This window comes from Molossus molossus, unplaced genomic scaffold, assembly GCF_014108415.1.
Source record: "Molossus molossus isolate mMolMol1 unplaced genomic scaffold, mMolMol1.p scaffold_m16_p_1, whole genome shotgun sequence".
Taxonomy (NCBI): domain Eukaryota; kingdom Metazoa; phylum Chordata; class Mammalia; order Chiroptera; family Molossidae; genus Molossus; species Molossus molossus.
Window position 1 is genome coordinate 35,639,908 of NW_023425344.1, and position 20,281 is coordinate 35,660,188.

General features: G+C 38.5%; 1 protein-coding gene across 2 annotated transcripts in view; it reads right to left on the minus strand.

Annotated features, from left to right (window-relative positions):
* Positions 1 to 20,281, minus strand: part of FRYL (FRY like transcription coactivator) — a 273,487-nt gene that overhangs the window by 207,775 nt on the left and 45,431 nt on the right. For both annotated transcript variants that reach the window (XM_036257496.1, XM_036257530.1), the window contains exon 2: positions 14,722 to 14,891. The gene's annotated coding sequence lies outside the window, so the exon portion shown is untranslated. The remainder of the gene's footprint in view (positions 1 to 14,721; positions 14,892 to 20,281) is intronic.

Here is a 20,281-nt window from a genome sequence, read left to right on the forward strand (position 1 = left end):
AATGAAACTTCCCTCCACTCCACCTTTTTCTCCTGCATCCCTGAATAACATGTCCCCTGTATTTCTGTTCTATGTTGAAAGACTATTAGTCCTTGGCTTAATTTAGTGGAGTTCAGGGTCGCTGGAATGATACCTTCTGAATGTTGTCTCTGGACCAGCTTTCCAATTTACGTTTTGCTCCTCTTCTTGTTAAGAAGTTTAACATGCATTCAAGTCATAAGGCTAGATGCAAATACTAACTGGAAGATTTATCAAAATAAACCAACCAATAAATGCACAAATAAGTGGAACAACAAATCAATGTTTCTTTCTCACGTGCACTCACACTCTCTCTCTCTTAAATCAATTTAAAAAAAATAAATAAATAAAGCAAGCTGAAAAAATAAAAGAATAAAAAAACCTTCCAGAAACCTAATACCAGGTACATTATAATAAATAAAAACAGACATAATTCTACTACCTTCACTGAGCCCAACTGTATATTAAGCTAGGAAGTGAAGAACACAAACAATGAATAAGACAGGCTGTGACCCTATGGAATCTGTAGTGCGGTGTGACTCACCCAGTTCAAGGACCATCCCTCCTAACCTGTCCCAAACAGAAAATGTTGATTACAGTTCCAATATGTTACAAGTGGAGTTATTACAAAACAATAAATGCTTATGATTTAATATATCAGGCTCCTGAATTAATGTTATGACTTTCCTTGAAAGTGTAATATACTCACGTAGGATTTGAAATGAGAGAGGAAGGAGAACGTGGAAAGTGCAAAGTGAAGGACTGAGTCGTTTCCCCCACTTCATCAGGCTTTTGCAGCCCCACTGCTAGTCACATAAATCCTATGTGGAATGCAACATTTCCCTTATGACAATTTTATCTTTTAAGACTTACATACACCTGTCAAACCATAAGCTACATGAAATTTGTTTTACAGATGCTTAGTTTTAAAAATAAAACTTCCATCACTTCACACTAAGTGCAGTTTGATTGAAGATCACAGTATAAATGATAACTTGATTCTTACCTATAAAAGCACCTGCCCTAGTTACTGCTTCACAGTAATTTTTTAATCATATTTCAGAAACTCATTTTAATGTCCTAATTTAATCTTAAGCAAACTCATGTAAAATTTCCATTAAGATAGTGTTATCTTAAAATAATACAACCACCCAGCCAGTGTGGCTCAGTGGACTGAGCATCATCCCATGGACTGAGAGGTCCCAGTTGAATCCCAACCAGGATGCATGCCTGGGTTACAGACTCAGTCCCCAGTAGGGAGTATGCAGGAGGCAGCCAATCGATGTTTCTATCTCCATTTCCCTTCCTCTCTCTCTCAAAAAATCAATAAAAACATATTTTAAAAAATACTTCTCATTAGTCAGTATTGCTGAAACACAGAAAACATGAAAAGTGACTTTGGGAAATTTACTTTTATAAATAGGTTTAAAAAGTTTAGTCCCTACTGCAGTTCCAATGACAAAAATAAATCACATCCAGTATAAAACCAAAATTATTATAATCTCCCAATATGTATTATTGCATTAATACATATTGCATTAATATGTATTAGAAGACAAAATAGTCACTTAATTCAAGAGATGATCCAAAGAGAATTTAAAAAGTTAGATTAATATCTGAAAAATCACACATGTAAATCAAATCTGTATAAAACCCCATTTCCATTATAATTTCAGAGAAATGACCTCACATGACAAGGCAGAATAATGTATACAGTACAGTTACATAATCCTAAAGTGTATTAATTTAGACAAAGGGATTTAACCTCATTTATAAGAAGAAAGGGAGAGAGGGAAGGAAGAAGAGAAGGAGATAGGAAAACTTGTTTAAAATTTTTAAAAATGGAGTACATAATATCATTTTGCAAGTTTGTAGGCAGTGCCCTGGCCGGTTTGGCACAACGGTTAGAGCATCGGCCTGCGGTACAGAGAGACCCGGGTTCGGTTCCCGCTAAGGGCATGTACCTCGGTTGCAGTTTGTCCCCGGCCCTGGTTAGTTGTGTGGGTGGCGACCACTCGATGTGTCCCTTTCACATCGATGTTTCTCTCTCTCTCTGTTCCTCTCTCTCCCTCCCACTCTATCTGAACAAAGAATGGAAAAATGTCCTCGGGTGAGGATGATAAAAAAAAAAAAAAAAAAGTTTGTAGGCAGTAAATTATAGTACCCTTCTCTACACACACACACACACACACACACACACACACACACACACGTTAGCGGGTCCTAATATACAAACAAAATTACATATGAGAATCAAGTAGAATAAGTGGTCAATTAGTCCACAAGATACCTCAGGTGAAAACAGGTACATTTACATATGCTACATAGTCATGATTTGACCATTCTCCACCAACATAAAAATCAAATATTTAATGCTCTAAATATGCCATTACTCCTCGGAAAGTCGTAAGAACTCTCTGATATTGCCATATAAATATATTTTTTTGTCAAACTACTGTAGACAGTATAAGTATTAGCTTATGTCCACTGAACTATAAAGACTGTTTCAAAAGGCAAGTTCGATTTCCCTGTCTGTGAGGTCCACTCCCTAAAGGTTCAATACAAGGTATTTGTAAAACTGAACTTGAGACTTGTCTCTTTCCTGAGAGATTTCAGTGAGTGATCTACCACATGGAATGCTCCCTAATTTCACACAATTCAACAAACATCTTGAGTTTTCAGTTTCAAAAATGAAAACCAAATGCATAAATATTTGTAATACAACACAGATTGTGATGCCTCTGAGAACTGACATCAACAACCAAAAATAGGGCATGTGGGTTAAATCAACCTGACTGCAGGGAATTAAGAAGGATTAGGAGAATAACTAGGATTTGAGCAACACCTTTGGGGGGTGGGGGGAGAGGGGAGATAGGATTCTGGAGGCAGCGATGAGAGAAAATGAAGACGGGCTCAAGAAAAGAGGCAGAAAAGTGTCAAGGCTGGTTTCCTAAAGGGAAGTAGTCTCAGAGGAACAGGACTTGAAGCTTAAAGGAAATGATGAAAGACTTCAGTTTCAAGTGGGCTTTCATTTTTCCCCAATGAGGGATTATTAGTCAGGGTTCAGAAGCTACAGGGATTATTAGTCAGGGTTCACAATGAGGGATTATTAGTCAGGGTTCGATAGGATATGTATAGATATGTAAGATGAGATTCATTGTGGGAATCGGCTTACATGATTATGGAGGCTGAGAAGTCCCACCGCACACGGTCTAACTCGCAGTCTGAGGCCAAGGGGGACGAGGAGGAGGGGAGGTACTGCTGGCATAAGTCCCCGAGTCCAAAGGCCCCAAACGAGAAGCTCAAATGTATGAGGCCAGGAGAAGATGGAAGTCCTAGCTCAAGGAGGGAAAGCAAATTTGTCCTTCCTCTGCCTTTTTGTTCTATTTGGACCCTCAAGGGATTGGATGACGCCCACCCACCGTGGTGAGGGAAGATCTTCTTCACTTAGCCTATTAATTCAAATGCTAATCTCTTCTACAGATACCCTCACAGATATAACCTTAATCTGGAAATGTTTACCAACTCTCTGGGCAACCTATAACCCAGTCGGGTTGACACATAAAATTAACCATCACAGGAGGCCTTTGAGAAAGGAGTGATATGAATAGATCTATGATTACTAAAAGTTATCTTTTGAAGTAGATTAAATTGGGAACAGAGACTAACACAGAATGGGACCAGTATTTAAAACCCTATCTGAGTAGTCAAGAGTTAATTTTCTGAACTAGGAAAATAAAAATATGGGAGGAATGAATAAGGCAATGAAGTAGAACTGAAAGAATTTCACAGCTGAACCACTGGGACACCATCACTTTTCACAACTACCACAGCCTCCTTTAACCAGGCTCCTACCAACTTCCACATATATCCCCTCCGATGTGTTAGCCCATAGGATCCCCGGTGATAGGTTCACAAAGTAAATAAGGTCACAGCTCAAGGCCCTCCACCCCTTCTCCCCACATGCCACCAGCCAAACTGGTCTCATTTTCTGGCAGTTGAACTTCTTTCCTGCCCCAGGAGCCTTACACATTGTTTCCTATATCTGGAAACTGGCGTCTTGGTTTTTTTTTTCCAGGTAAACCCGAAAAGGCCTTCAAATCCCAATTTAAATGTCACTTTCTCACTACCCCCTAATAGGTCCAATCTAATCTTGTGTCCCAACCCTTAAATTCTTTTGAAATACTTAATACACATTTAGACTCGGGTTTGTGTATATATTTGATTACTACCTTTTCCCCCATCAGACTATTCCCTGAGAGCTAGGATTATGAATATTTGTTACCTAGTGCCCAGCCCAAGACCTGGCACCTAGCAGGTGCTCAACAAACACTTGCTGAATTAATAATAAATAAATCTCAAAAGGTCACTTCAAGTTCTCAACTGGGAAATGATAATGTCATTACCTGATAAAGGGAACACAGAAACATCAGGTTTGTGGATAGAGTCAACTTCTACCAGGGGCATGTTGAGTTTGAACAAAGAGTACAACAGGTCTGATCTATAGATGTGGTCCCATCAAATACTGAGTGATCACTGAGCTGGGACAATAAATGTAACATTATTGGAAAAGGATAAGAAGCAAAATAAAGCAAGCTAAAGGCAGATTGGAGAATACCTCTATTTAACCGCAGAAAAAGGAAAACAAATAGGCAAAAGGTTGATATTCCCGATATGTAAAGAGCTTATAAAATAGAAAATACCAACAAACCTAGAGAAAATAGGGCTAAAGAAATAGATAATAAAAAAGAAATGCAAACGTCTCTTAACCATGTAAAAAGGTATTCAGCCCAATGTATACCTCAAAGTAAACATAGTATGTTAACTAAGAAAATTCAGTCGACTTGTGGTTCTGAAATGTCTATAAGAGACAAAAACAAAATGTCTATTTCGTTTGCTGTTGATATTATAAAAAGGACATTTTTAAAGTGAAAAAAAGATATTCCAAGTCACTCATAATGAGAGATGGAAATTAACACTACAATGAAATTCCATTTGGCAAAAAAAAACACAGAAAACCAAGTTTGACATGTTCTGTTGATAAAGTTAAGTACAGAAGAAGAGGTAATCTCATACTTTACTGATGGGACAACAAAGACAGAATTCTTTTTTTTTTTTTTTTTTTAATATATTTTTTAATTGATTTCAGAGAGAAGAAGGGAGGAAGAGAAAGAAACATTGATGAAAGAGAAACATCGATCTGCTGCCTCTGCACACCCCCTACTGGGGATGGAGCCTGAAACCTGGGCATGTGCCCTGACCAAAATCAAATCAGCGACCTCTTTGTATATGGGACCACGCTCAACCAACTAAGCCACAACGGCCAAGCAAAGGATATAATTTTTTTTTTCGCCATAAATCCTCACCAGAGGATACTTTTTAAAATATCTTCAGATAGAGTGGGAGGTGGAGAGAGAGAGAAACATCAAAGTGAGACAGACACATCAACTGGCTGCCTCCCGCGCGACTCCGACCAGGGCCAGGGATGAACCGCAACCAAGATACATGCCCTTGACCAGAATCAAACCCAGAACGCTTTGGTCTGTGGGCTGACGCTCTAACCACTAAGCCAAACCAACCAGGGCCAAAAGATATAATTCTTATGAGGATAAATGTGGCAATATCTAGTTAAACTGCATATACTCACTCACCCTTTGCCCTGCAATCCCACATCTAGGAATCTGTCCCAAATATTAATAACAAATATAAAAAAGACATTTATATGCACAAGGCTATTCACTGCAGTACTATTTACAAAAATTAGTAACAACCCAAATGCCCATTAATTGGGAACTGGCTAAATAAAATATGGGGTTTTTTTTATTCACCCAAAGAGATATTATGTAGCAATAAAAAGAAATGAGTAATTTACTACGAAGGTGTGATCTGCAGGATATATTAAGCAAAAAAAAAACAACAAAACACCAAGGTATATAGTATTTTATCATTTATATCAGAAAGAAGGGATATGAATGTACATGTGCTTACATTAAAACAATAACAATGGAAAAATAAACTGAAGCTTTTAGAATGTAATTACTTAGAAGGGGAAGAAGAGAAAGGATAGAGAAAACAGAAGTTAGACTCCTTTGACTAAACCCTTGTTTTGTGATTTGACTTTGAAATTATGAAACTATTATACATAATTATAAACCAAAATTACGTTTACAACAGTTATTAAATACCAAAAGTGAAACAAATGAACTTAAATGCATATCCAGCTGGTGCATAAATATAAAGAGAAATTATTAAGGCTGACTTAAACATTGTAGTAGGCAGCCTCTAAGAGGAGCTCACGTCCTGGTTTTCACACCCTTACCTAATATTACCTCCTCTCAAGTACTGACTATATTTAGAGACTTGCTTCTAAGAATACAATGCAAAACATCAATGTCCATAGCAGCGTTATTCACAATAGACAAAAAAGGAAGAAACAAATGCCCCTCGATGGATAAATGGATACACAAAATGTAGTATATACATGCAATGGAATATTATTCAGCCTTAAAAAGGAATGAAATTCTGACACATGCTACAACATGAATGAACACTGAAGACATGCTGAATAAAATATGCCAGTCACAAAAAAACAAATACTCTATGATTCCACCAATAAAGTACCTAGACTAGTCAAACTCACAGAAATACAAAGCATAGTGGTGTGCCTGGCCAGTGTGGCTCAGTGAATTGAGCACCGTCCCATGGACTAAGAGGTCAAGGTTCAATTGCTGATCAGGGCACATGTCTGGGTTGCAGGCTCAATTCCCAATGGGGGGTGTGCAGGAGGCAGCCGATGGATGTTATGTTTCTTTCTCACATTGATGTTTCTATCTCCCTCCCTCTCTCTCTAAAAATCAATAAAAACATATTCAAAGTATAATGGTGGTTGCCAGGGACTGGGGGGAGAGAGGAATGGGGAACTACTGTTTAATGCATTCTGAGTTTTGGTTTGGAAAGATGAAAAAATTCTGGAGATGGATGGTAGTAATGATTGTACAAAATGTGAGTGTACTTTAATGCCAATGAACTGTACACTTAAAAATGATGAGAATGGCCTAGCTGGTGTGGCTCAGTGGTTGACTGTCAACCCACGTACCGAGAGGTCACCAGTTCAATTCCTGGTCGGGGCACATGTCCAGGTTGTGGATCTGATCCCCAGTAGGGGGCATGCAGGAGGTGGCCGACTGATGCTCTCTCTAATCAATGTTTCTATCTCTCTCTCCCTTTCCCTTCCTCTCTCTCTCTAATATCAATAAAGAAAAAAAATTTTTTAAAGAAAAAAAAGTTATAAGAATGATAAATTTTGTTATGTATATTTTACACTTCCTCCTCTCTCCCCACCCTGGCCCCAAGAATGCAGCATGTATGACGGGCTGTCATTCTAAGAACAAGTTATGAAAAGGCCATGGCTTCCATCACAGGCACCCTTCCTCCCTTGCTCCAAACTAACAGCCAGCTGCTGTGTTGTTAGTTGCTCTATGGTCTCTGGCCAACAGCCAGAAACGACCTGAGACCTGCCAATAATCATGAGTACACTTGAAATCATCCCAGAAGGATCCTTTGTGACCCCTCTAATTAAGCCTTTGGATGAATGTGGCACCAGATGACACTTAGACTCAGCTTTATGAGAGACCCTGAGCTACAAGTACCCAGTTGAGCTGTGCCCTACAGAAACTGACCATGCAACTGGAGATAATGTTTCCTGTATTAAGCCACTAAGTTTTGGGGTGATTTGTTGCACAACAGATAATTAATACACAGTACTAGGACTACACGTTCCTAGGGAAATGTACCTCTCGTCAAAAAAAAAAAAAAAAAAAGAGTTGCCAACTCCATTGCTGGATAAACAGAAGATCTCCAACTTAAGACAGTTGAACTTACGATACTTCAACTTGATAATGGTACAAAAGCAATACACATTTTGTAGAAACAGCATTTCAAATTTTTAATTTTGATATTTCCCAGGCTAGCAATATGCAGTATGCTACTCTCCCATGACTCTGGCCAGCCACAGCTCCCAGCCACACGATCGTGAGGGTCAACTACCCATACTCTACAGTGTTACTGTGTTGCCGATGTGTTTTGGATATTATGTTCCAAGTATGTTGAAGGTAGGCTAGGTTAGCTATGCTGTTCATTAGGTTAGGTGTATTAAATGTATTTTCAACTTACTATGGACTTATTATCAAGACATAAGCCCACCATGAATCGAGGAGCATCTGTATATCCAAGAGAGAAAAAATGCAAATGTCCACCAAAAGACATGTACAATAATGTTCATAACTGACTCAGACAGAAGCAACTCAAATATCCATCAACTGGAGAATGGACAAAAAATTGTGGTATTTCACACAATGGAATACTACAAGACAATGAAATAAAAACCCAAACTACTATTAAATACACCATGGGTACATCTCACAGACATAATACTGAATAAAAGCAGACAGACAGAAACAAACCTTTAATGTCAGTATTGCTATTTGGAGACACATTTGGGTATCGGGGTACTATAAATGAGTAATTATATAATGTTCTAATTGTATTTATTCCTGGTCTCACTGAGAACCAGGATTCTCAGCTGAGAGAAAGCTACAAATGTAAATTTTAAAAGTAAGTTATGCCCTGGCCGGTTTGGCTCAGCAGTTGGAGCGTCGGCCTGTAGTCCTGAGAGACTCGGGTCGAGTTACTGCTAAGGGCATGTACCTCGGTTGCAGTTTGTCCCCGGCTCTGGTCAGTCGTGCGGGTGGCAGCCACTCGATATGTTTCTTTCACATCGATGTTTCTCTCTCTCTCTCTGTTCCTCTCTCTCCCTCCCACTCTACCTGAACAAAAAATGGAAAAATGTCCTCGGGTGAGGATAAAAAAAAAAGTAAGTTAAAATCTTTTAGGGCTGACACTTGAATTAGATGTATTAGTATGAACTCATGAGGTGTTTTCCTGTGGGTTTTTTTTAGTTCTAACTACTAAAAAGGCCTAGAAACAGTGATCAATCCATTAACAATGAGAAGCCCTTGAGCCCAGATTGTAGTCTTGAAATTCCATTCCCCAATAAGGAAAATCAGGACTCTTTAAAGAACTTGGTGATAGCAGATGTGCAGAGAAAATGTACATGATGAGCCTGGAATTCCTTGTCATACCAGATAAAGAAGCTATCCAAAACCGCTAGTTATGTTAAAATAAATCAGTAAGCAATTTGAGAAGGTTCCCACTGGCCAAAGATTAAATAATTTACGTATCAATAAGGATAATGAACATAATAATTTCTTTTTTATTTTTTTTTATTCTTTTTTTTTTTTAATCCTCACCAGAGGACATTTTTCCATTTTTTGTTCAGATAGAGTGGGAGGGAGAGAGAGAGAGAAACATCGACGTGAAAGGGACACATCGAGTGGCTGCCACCCGCACGACCAACCAGGGCCGGGGACAAACTGCAACCGAGGTATGTGCCCTTAGCCGGAACTGAACCCGAGTCTCTCTGGACCGCAGGCCGACGCTCTAACCGCTGAGCCAAACCGGCCAGGGCTAATTTCTTTTTTAAATCCAATATGTTTACATTAAGAGTCCATAACAAGCCTGGGGGAGAAGGGAAGACCATAACTGGTCACTTTTTGAAATTGGTAAGGCAAGGGAAACTTTTATCTAGCCTTTCCTACTACACAGTCATGTGCTGCTTAATGACGGGGATACAGTCTGAGAAGTACATCCCTATAGGATTTTGTTGCTGTGCAAACATCAGAGTGCACCTACACAAACCTAGATGGTCCAGCCTACTGCACACCTTGGCAACACCGTATAGCCTAGTGCTCCTAGGCTACAAAACTATACAGCATGTTACTGTACTAAAAAAAAAACAAAAACAAAAAAAACATGAAATTAAATCAAGAGCAAGAAAAAATGATGCCAACTAGAGACACGATAAACACAAGTCGTATGAGGCTGCCAATGGCATAACAGGGCATACTGTTTACAGCCAACTTTTTTTATAAGTAGAAAGAGTACACTCTAAAATAATGATAAAAAGTACAGTATAGTGAATACATAAACCAGTAACAGTCATTTGTTATCATTATAAAATACTCTGCACTGTACATAATCTATGTGCTAGGCTTTTTATGCAACTGGCAACACAGGTTTGTTTACGCCAGCATCACACAAACACGTGAGTAACGCATTGCACGGTGATGTCACTAGGCGACAGGAATTTTTCACCTCCATTGTAACGTTATAGGACCACTGTCGTATACATGGTCCCTTGTTGACTAAAACGTTGTGTGGTACATAAATGAACAAACTGTACTATTAAGGTAACAAATAATACATGAAAAAAGTTTCTCTTTATAGAACATTCCACCTAATATATGAACCATAAAGTTATAGTATTAAAATATCACTATTCTGCAACCCCTAACGATTTAACAGGCTTAAAGCAGGGAGTCTATCACCTGTTTTTTTTGTTTGTTTTTTTCAGGACAAGCAGAACCCATCACCTGTTTTTGTAAATCAAGTTTTCCTGGAACATGGCCATGCCCATTCATTTACATTTTGTCTGTGGCTGCTTTCCCATTACAAAACGGCAGAGTTTAGTAGTTGCTGCAGAGACCAGATGGCCCACAGGGTCTAAAATATACACTATTTGCTCCCTTACGGAGAAAGTTTGCCAACCTCTCATCTAAAACATTGAGCACAACTAGCAACTAATCAGGAACAAGCACACGTTGTCTGCACCAGTCCCTTGCTAAAGACACAGGCTAGCCAAAAGAAATCAAACCTGAATCCGAGCATGTCTCTACATCCAACAACCAAGGAACAAGAAATACAAAGGATAGATGAGTATGTTTAATCACTTCACAGAAATGTAATCAGAAGCATCCACATCTATAGGACAAAGATCCAGTTTGTTCAATAAACTTTAAGAACATAAAGGGAAGGAAGGGAAGGTGGGGTGGGGAAGAAATCGTAAGAGAAAAAAAAAAAAATCAACCAGTTACAGTAGAGGGAGGGCTTACCTAGATCCTGATTAAATCCAGTCAACTGCTTTAAAATGTATGAGTTAGGATTAGCAACTTCTGAATATTTGATTATATTGAAATTGTTGCTAGGTTTTGTTTTAAGGATCATAGTACTGTTTTTATATACTATATATGTGTGTGTGTATACATATACACACACACACACATACATAAAAGAGTTTATTTGAGCCTAACTGATATCATACTGGGAACCAAGATCTCAAGCACTCTAATGGTTATATATTTTTATTTATTTATTTTTTAAATACATTTTTATTGATTTTTTTTTAGAGAGAGAGAAAAGGAGAAAGAGATAAAAACATGAATGTGAGATAGGCTCCCTCCCAAACAACCCCGACCAAGGCCAGAGATACTTGCCCTTGGCCAGAATCAAACCTGAGACTCTGGTCCTTGGGCCAAGGCTCCAACTGCTGAGCCAAACTAACCATGGCTAGTTTATAGTTTTTTTGTTTTGATTTTTTTTTATCCTCACCTGAGGACATTTTTCCATTTTTTGTTCAGATAGAGTGGGGGGGGGGGGAGAGAGAGAGAGAGAGAAACATCAACGTGAAAGGGACACATTGAGTGGCTGCCACCCGAACAACCAACCAGGGCCGGGGACAAACTGCAACTGAGGTACGCGGCCCTTAGCGGGAACCGAACCCAGGTCTCTTTGGACTGCAGGCCGACACTCTAACTGCTGAGCCAAACTGGCCAGAGCTAGTTATGTAGCTTTAAAAGAAGGTCTTACAGCCCTGGCTGGTGTTACTCAGTGGTTAGAACATCAGCCTACAGACCAAAGGGTCTCAGGTTCAATTCCCGGTCAAGGGCACGTACCTGGGTTGCAGGTTCAATCCCTGGCCCTGGTCAGGGTTATGCAGGAGGCAACCAATAGATGTGTCTCTCACATCCATTGTTTCTCTCTCTCTCACCCTCTCTCCCTCCCTTCCACTCTACCTAAAAATCAATGGAAAAATATGCTCTCGTGAGGATTAACAACAACAAAAAAAAGTCTTATATTTTAAGAATACATACTGAGCCCTGGCCGGTTTGGCGCAGCGGTTAGAGGGTCAGCCCGCAGACCAAAGAGTCACGGGTTTGATTCTGGTCAAGGGCACGTACTTCAGTTGCAATTCATCCCCAGCCCTGGTCAGGTCGAGCGGAGGGCAATCGGTCGATGTGTCTCTCTCTTTCTCCCTCTCTTTCCCTCCATCTGAAGATGAATAGAAAAATATTCTCCAGCGAGGATGAAAAACAAAAAAAAGAATACATACTGAAATCCAAATAAATGATCTGATGTCTAAAATTCACTTTAAAAAAATACAGGAGTGAGAGAGAAGTCGGTGGGAGACAATCTGACCATAATTGGATCATTACTGAATCTGAGTGATTAATACAAGGGAGTTCATTATACAATTCTACTTACTTTTGTATATGTTTTAAATTTTGCACAACAATGCTCTGGCCAGTTTGGCTTAGCAGTTAGAGTGTGAGCACCAGGGTTCAATTCCAGTCAAGGGCACGTACCTGGGTTGCAGGTTCGATCTCTTAGGGCCATGCAGGAGGCAACCAATCAAGGTGTATCTCTCACATCAATGTTTCTCTCTCTCCCTCTCTCTCCTCTCTTCCCCCTTCCCTCCTTCCTTTCCAACTCTCTTTTTTAAAAAAATCAATGAAAAAATATCTTCAGGTGAGGATTAAAATAAAAATTTTTTTTGCATAAAGAAAACTAAGAATAAGGCAAAGTTTCTTCTTCAGACACAAAAAATAAATCTGAAGTGAAAAGAAGACTAGGTCAGGAAGTCTGCTAGATAGCCCCAAAACGCAGCCTGACAGTGACAAGGTGTGCAGTCTTCCACAGGAAGGCGAAAAAGCCAACTCTGAAGAGAACCAGTTTAGACAGACCTTTTCCACCACATCAAGCAGCTGGAACTAAGAAAAAAGAATGTAGACGGCAAATTAACTTAAATTTCAGATTTGGCAGAACAGGTTCCTCGGTATGTTAAAAAGGCAAGAGAATGTAAGATGCTGCTGCAAGCATGAGCATGGGGTCTGGGTGAGTAGAGGGCTAATGAGGCTAGGAAATAACTAATAATTAGAAAAACAAGAAAATGCCAGGAAACTACAAGTCATAACAAAGACAAAGAACAGACTCCACAAGTGTGACACAATAGAGGTTTGTGACCATGACAGGAAACTGTCTAAGACCTTAGAAGTGGAAGTGCTGCAGGGGATGATGAGGCCTAAGGCATGAAGTGATGGGGTGTGAGTAGGACACAGAACTGTGGGGCTCCCATCCTGGTGAACAAATGCTGGTTTACTGCTTGGTTTCAGATTCCCACCACAGAATCACACCCTTCTCCCAAGCTCATTTCAGAAGGTCCCATGGCCGGAACCACTGGTCTAAGGTGTAGTGACCTGGGAAATGACTAAGGCGAAATGATGGATGGTAGCCAGGTCAAGGGAGCTCCATGAGAGCCACAAATATGATACAAGAGACAGGAAAGGGACATCTGAGTCCAACGAAGAAAAATTCTATAGCGGTCAATAGAAGAGAAGGGTAAGAATGCAGAGAGAAAAAAATAAAGACATCAACTTCAAAAAGAAAATGATTAATTGAAAAATGTTCTGATAGTGAGGACCTTATGCTAATCCCACAACTGAAAGAAAATAGTCTAAAAATATCTCTGTGAAATAGGTTAGGGAAGAAAAAATATCCTCATAAAAACAAAAACTTATCAATTTGTTCATTATGGTCATAAAGTGTTAGGTGTATAAAAAAAAACCTTATAAATCATTTAGTTTAATTCACTCGTTTCATAGATGAGAAAACCAAAGTCTGCTCAAGCTAATTAACTCGTACTCAAGAACACAATGCAATTAACGATTAGAACTAGAGCTAAACTGTAAACCACTCTTCACTGGACCTCCCTGCCTTGCATCCTCCCCTAACCCCACACAGGGTTTCCGTTTGGTGACTTCCTTCCTTACAAATGCTAAATGTCATGACATATTTTCATTCATGAATAGCAGGCATTTGGAAAATGTTGATTAACACTCAAAATGGGCCTACTTCAATAATTTTACTTTAAAGGTCTGCAATTTCATCAATTTGCTCTGCTCACTTTTACTCCTCTGCACACCCCCCATAAATGTGTTCTGAATAAATCTCAGAGATGTTCAAAACGGTGTTGGCTAACTAGCATCTATGATTCCAAAAAATGTCAGAATATGGAAAGGCACACATAGTGCCCTGCTATAAAAAGAGCTGGCACTACACACCTCTCTATCTGCATAAATGCATACATAATTTACAACTGCTAGGAAGAGGATATTCTTGACCCAATACATTCAAATACCTAAATAGATAGGAAATGATAATGGGATAAACTACCTCAGTCTTACAGTAAGGGATTATAGAGTACATGAAGTACACACACATAAAGTTGTTCACGTACTTTTATAGTTATTCTTTATAAATAATACGGAAATATAATATGGAAAGGATGTTTTAAAACTTCTACAAACTTGATGATAGTGCTGTTTTGAGATGTGATTTTTTTTTTTTAATTAGCAAAAAAAAGTGCAGGTATTACTAATATGCAAGAAGAGAAGGCATACAACAGGAGAAGGCAATCCAAAAATTGTTTCACAAATTTCTATTATTTTTTTTTTCAGTATATATACTTACCACTTAGAAAGCATTGTTGAGGCACAGAGTTTGTAGAAAAGACACCAAATTTGGAAGAAATCCATCTAGAAGCTTTTTCAATCTTGTGCTTTGTGGGCACGCAAGTGGGCACACCGGTGCAAAGCAGCAGTGATTCACCATGTACGAAGCAGAATATGGAATGGCAAAGGCTGGAAGAGAAAAAAAACATGGTTGGTTATTAGTAACAGCCATGTTTACAACAAAAGTTGTAACATTTTATCACTACTGAAGTTAGTTTTTATAATTGAGAATTTTGCCAAGAAGAATTTACTTATAAAAAAAGAAAATCTTGATTATATAGGGAAAGAATCTATCTGGAGAGAGGAAAATGAGAATTCATCTTTTAAAGGTTCAACTTAAACATTTTTTCCACTACCCATAACATCTTTCTCAAGTACATGATGAATTTCTTCCCCATGTAAACATAATTACCTTTTTCTTGATGACACAAAGACCACCATCATAAGAGTGCTTACATAGTACTTAAAGACATATACATTATGGGACATGTGGTAATGACCCTGGAACTACCTATCTTTCACAAAGTACCCTAAGAAGTAAGCACCCTCCATTGCTGGTAGTAGTGGCAGCATCTACATAATTAAGAATGCATTTCTCCTTTGACTCAACAATTCTTCTGGGACATTCTTCTACAGATATATTGTAACCGCAACTCACAAAATAAAGTGTACAGCAAGATTATTGTGGGATTATTTGTAAAAATAAAACAGTGAAAACAACCTAAGAGGAGTGGTGAAGTCACCTATGTTACATCCATAAGAAAGAATATCAAGCAGCTATAACAATGAATTAGGGAGCACTTCACATTCTTCTATGAAAAGATCACCAGAATAAGCAAGGTACAGAAATACATATATACAGTATATCCCATTCTGTGTTTTAAAATACAGGAGGAGGAAAGAGAAGATGGTCTATTCTTATTTGTTAATATTTATTGTAAAAGCACCGTAAAGATACTAAGAAATTGGTAAAAATGGTTACCTATAAAGGACAGTAAGAAAACAGGGTTGCAGTTAAGACTTCTAAATGTGTCGTTTTGATTTCTGAAACATGTAGATGTTCAAACAAAATTAAAGATAATTTTTCCACATATGCTTGGTTTTTACTTTCATTGCTTTTTCACTAAAAACATGAGCTATAAATATGATCAGTATAACAAGGCTACTTTCCTGGAAAATCAAATGGCAATTATTTTCTTGTCCTTAAGAACAAAATTTCTCTTTCCTACTACAAGCAATTCAACATAGTCAGTGCCTGCTACACCTACTCTGTACCCGCACTATATACATCAGGGAACAAAACTGAAAAATCCCTGCTCTAGTAACATCAAAATACAACTATTATCCACTTACTCACTGCTGGTGAAGATGCAGTAAAAAGGGAATACATAGCTTTGGCCAGTTTGGCTCAGCGGTCAGAGCGTCAGCCTGTGGACCAAAGGGTCGCAGGTTTGATTCCCGGTCAAGGGCACTTGCCTGGGTTGCAAATTTGATCCCTGGGCCCAGGTGGGGGTCCTGTAGGAGGCAACCAATTGATGTGTCTCTCACACATCAATGTTTCCCTCTCTCTGTCTCTCTGTCTCCCCCCTTCCCTTTAACTTTATCTAAAAATCAATGGAAAATGTCTTCAGGTGAGATTAACAACAACAACAACAACAAAAATGGGGGGACATACATATACATTGCTAAAGGAAATGTAAATTTGAAAACCATCTTGAAAAGCAGTCAATATGGCCCTGGCCGGTTTGGCTCAGTGGTTGGAGCGTTGGCCTGCGGTCCAGAAAAGCAGTCAATATGGAACAAGAATCTTTAAAATATTCATAGCTATCAACCTAGTAATTACACTTCTGCAAACTCAAAATGCACAGATTTTTTTTGTTTTTGGTACGTGCCCTTAGCGGAAACTGAACCCGGGACTCTCTGGTCCACAGGCTGATGTTCCACCCGCTGAGCCAAACTGGTCAGGGCCAGAATTTTATAATATAAAGTTTTTATATTAGTTATAAAGAAAAACTGTAAGAAAGCTAAATGTCCAAAATTAGAAAATAGTTAACTAAATTATGATTTACTCAGCAGATGTAGTTAACCTATAAGTAATTTCTAGTTAAACATGAGATATTAACCACAAATATTTATTCCCACTTCCTCCTCACACTCCTCTGAACTAATTGTAAATTTGAAAAACTAAATTAAAAAAGAGAGAACACCAAAGAAAACAGAACATTCTTTAATAAAACAAAATTAAAATACAATTTCAAAATAACATGGGGAAATACTGTTAACTCAAAAAAAGGCAGGACTCAAAATCATATATCATTTTAGCCATATTTTTAAATTAAATATTATTTCTAAATAGTGATTTAAAATAAGTGATTTTTTTTTTCTTTTATGCTTTTCTATTTCCAAAATATCTCCAAAGGGCATTTGTTACTGTTATAGTCAGACAAATAAAATCACTTTAAAAACATATATATGCCCGCTAGGAAAGATATAATCAAAAAGAGAGATAATAGCCCTGACGGGGTTAAGAGCATCATCCTGATATGCCAGAGTTGCCAGTTAGATAACCAGTCAGGGCACATACAAGAGTAAACCAGTCAATGCATAAATAAGTGGAATATCAATCTCCTTCTCTCTCTCTCTCAAATCAATACATATTTTAAAAGAGAGAGAGAGAACTAGTGTTGACAAGTATATGACTGGAACCCTCACACACTGCTGGTGGGAATATAAAATAGTGCAGCCACTTTGGCCCTGACCAGTTTGGCTCAGCGGTTAGAATGTCGGCCCGTAGATCAGAGAGACCTGGTTCAGTTCCCGCTAAGGTCACATACCTCGATCGCAGTTTATCCCCAAACCCAGCTAGGGTTGTGTGGGTGGCAACCACTCGATGTGTCTCTCTCACATCGATGTTTCTCTGTCTTCCTCCCTCTCCCCCTCCAGCTCTATCTGAAGATAAATGGGGGGGAAAAAAGAATAAAAAATGGTACAGCCACTTTGGAAAACAGTCTGGCAGTTCCTCAAAGGGTAAATATGACCAAGCAATTCCACTCCCAGGTATATACCAAGAGAAATGAAAGCTTACAGCCATGCAAATACATGTACACGAGTGTCCACAGTAGCACTATTTGTAATAGCCAAAAAGCAGAAGCAACACAAATGTCATCAGCTGATGAATGAATGAATAAATAAAATGTGGTATCTCCCTCCAATGGATTATTCTTCTATAGAAAGGAATGAAGTACTGGTACATACATGCTACAACATAGATGAACCTTAGCATTTTGCTAAGTGAGAGAAGCCATCACCAAAGGTCACATAGTATATGATTCCATTTATATGAAACGTCCAAAATAGACTACTCTATGAAGAAAAAACAGATCAGTGGTTGACTAGGACCAGAGAAGAGGAAATGGGGTGTGACTACTAATGAGTTCAGGGTTTCTTTGGAGGAGGATGAAAATGTTCTAAAAATGGATTGTGGTGATAATTAGACAATTCTGTGAATATACAAAAATCTCAAATTGTACACTTTAAATTGGTGATTTGCATGGTGTGTGAATGTTAGTTCAGTAAAGCTTTGCATGGTGTGTGAATTTTAGCTCAGTAAAGCTGCTACATTAAATATATGTGTCATATAGTCTGTTTCTTCACGACTAACCAAAATTTCACTTATTATTCTTTATCGCCTTGCAAAATACTACATTATAAAAAATATATAATTGAATTCAAGATAAAACCAGACTCTTGCCAAACCTAAAACCATGGACAAGTCAACTCCTGAGTTTTAATTTCCTTTTGGGGGAAGGGGAATCTTCTCTGGTACACCATCTCATTTTTCTCCCAACAACCGAATTGCATTCCTACCAAGAATAAACTATTTGTTCCAAAATCTGTTTATGCCAGTTGTATTTACTAGAGTTATGTAATTTAGTTACATATTACATCAAAAATATGAGTGTGAAAAAAAAATTCTTTGTCTCTGAAACCAAAGTTTTCCAATTTGAAAGAGGAAAGTCACTTTTAAAACATCCTCAAGAGCCCAGCTGTTGTGGCTCAGTGGATTGAGCATCGTCCCATGGACTAAGAGGTCCTGGTTCGATTCCTAAAGAGAGGCCTCAGCTATACAGCAGAAGACTGATGATATGTAAGAATTTATACACTATGAATTCCAAAATATTCAAGGTATGTCTCTTTCCTCATCTTAATCAAAAATTTTTGTTTAACCGACCCAACTACTGGTTGATTATACAAACTACGTCACATAAGAGAGAAACTCGACCTAAGTTTTTTACATAAAAGACTAACGTAAGTACACTATTACATTACTATTATTCTATTTCATACTCTATAAGAGTCAATGGTTGACCCCAGGGAGTTCCCTCTTAGAGAGGCTGAAACTTTTCTACCCTTCAAGTTCCCACAGTCCCTTCTTCTCTACATCCTCTCAAACTGAAAGAGGATGCCCAATGTAAACTCTTCAGATTCCATCCAAGGCAGATCAAGTCCCTCTTCCTGTGCTCTCTGGCTCTCAGAAAGCTCCCTTTTGAAAGCTAAACCTAGCCCTGATCGGTTTGCTCAGTGGTTAGAGCATCAGCCCGTGGACCAATGAGTCACGGGTTCAATTCTGGTCAAGGGCACGTACCTTGGTTGTGGTTTGTACCCAGTCCTGGTCGGGTCATGCAGGAGGTAACCAGGGGAAGTGTCCCTCTCACAATATTTCTCTCCCTCCCTCCTTCCCACTCTGTCTGAGGATAACTGGAAAAATATCCTCGGGTGAGGATTAATAACAACAATAATAACAATAATGATAATAATAAAAGCTAAACCTACATCTGATCTGTATATTCAGATGACCATTAAGCAAAAAAAAAAAAAAAAGGATTCTTACCCTCATGCACCCCAGACTCTATTTCCTCTTACCTGGTAATTTATCCTCAAGCAGTCATTTGCACTGACCCCAATCTCTACAATACTAACTCTTCCTAATAACTTCAAAAGAATGCTAAGTGACATTCTAACTGGTCTCTCACCTCCCCTCTCACTACTCCAATGCATCTGATACTACTCCCAAATGCATCTTCCTAATTAACACACAACTCTAATCACAAAAATCCGTGGCTTGGTAATACAGAAGTACTCCAAATGTCTATAGAATAAAATCCAGAAATGTATTAGCTTTAAAGTCAAGGTCCTAACTGAAAAGAATAAACTGCCAGCCCATCTCCCTAGTGTTCTCTAACTAGAGTTAAGCAAGCTAACTCCACTCTGTGCAAACACATGCCATTCATTCCTATACCCGTATCTTTCATCCATCTGGAATGCCCTCCTTTTATTTCTATGCATTGAAATTCCTTTAAAATCACTTTTAAAGCAGGAAATCATTTATCCAGAGCCTTGAGTTTGCCAGTGTTAACACCTTCAAGGGCTGTTTTATAAGGACTATAAAGTTTTATATGAATTAGAAGTATTAAGTGTAAACTCAGAACAATAGCCAACAGATATCACTCAACAAATGT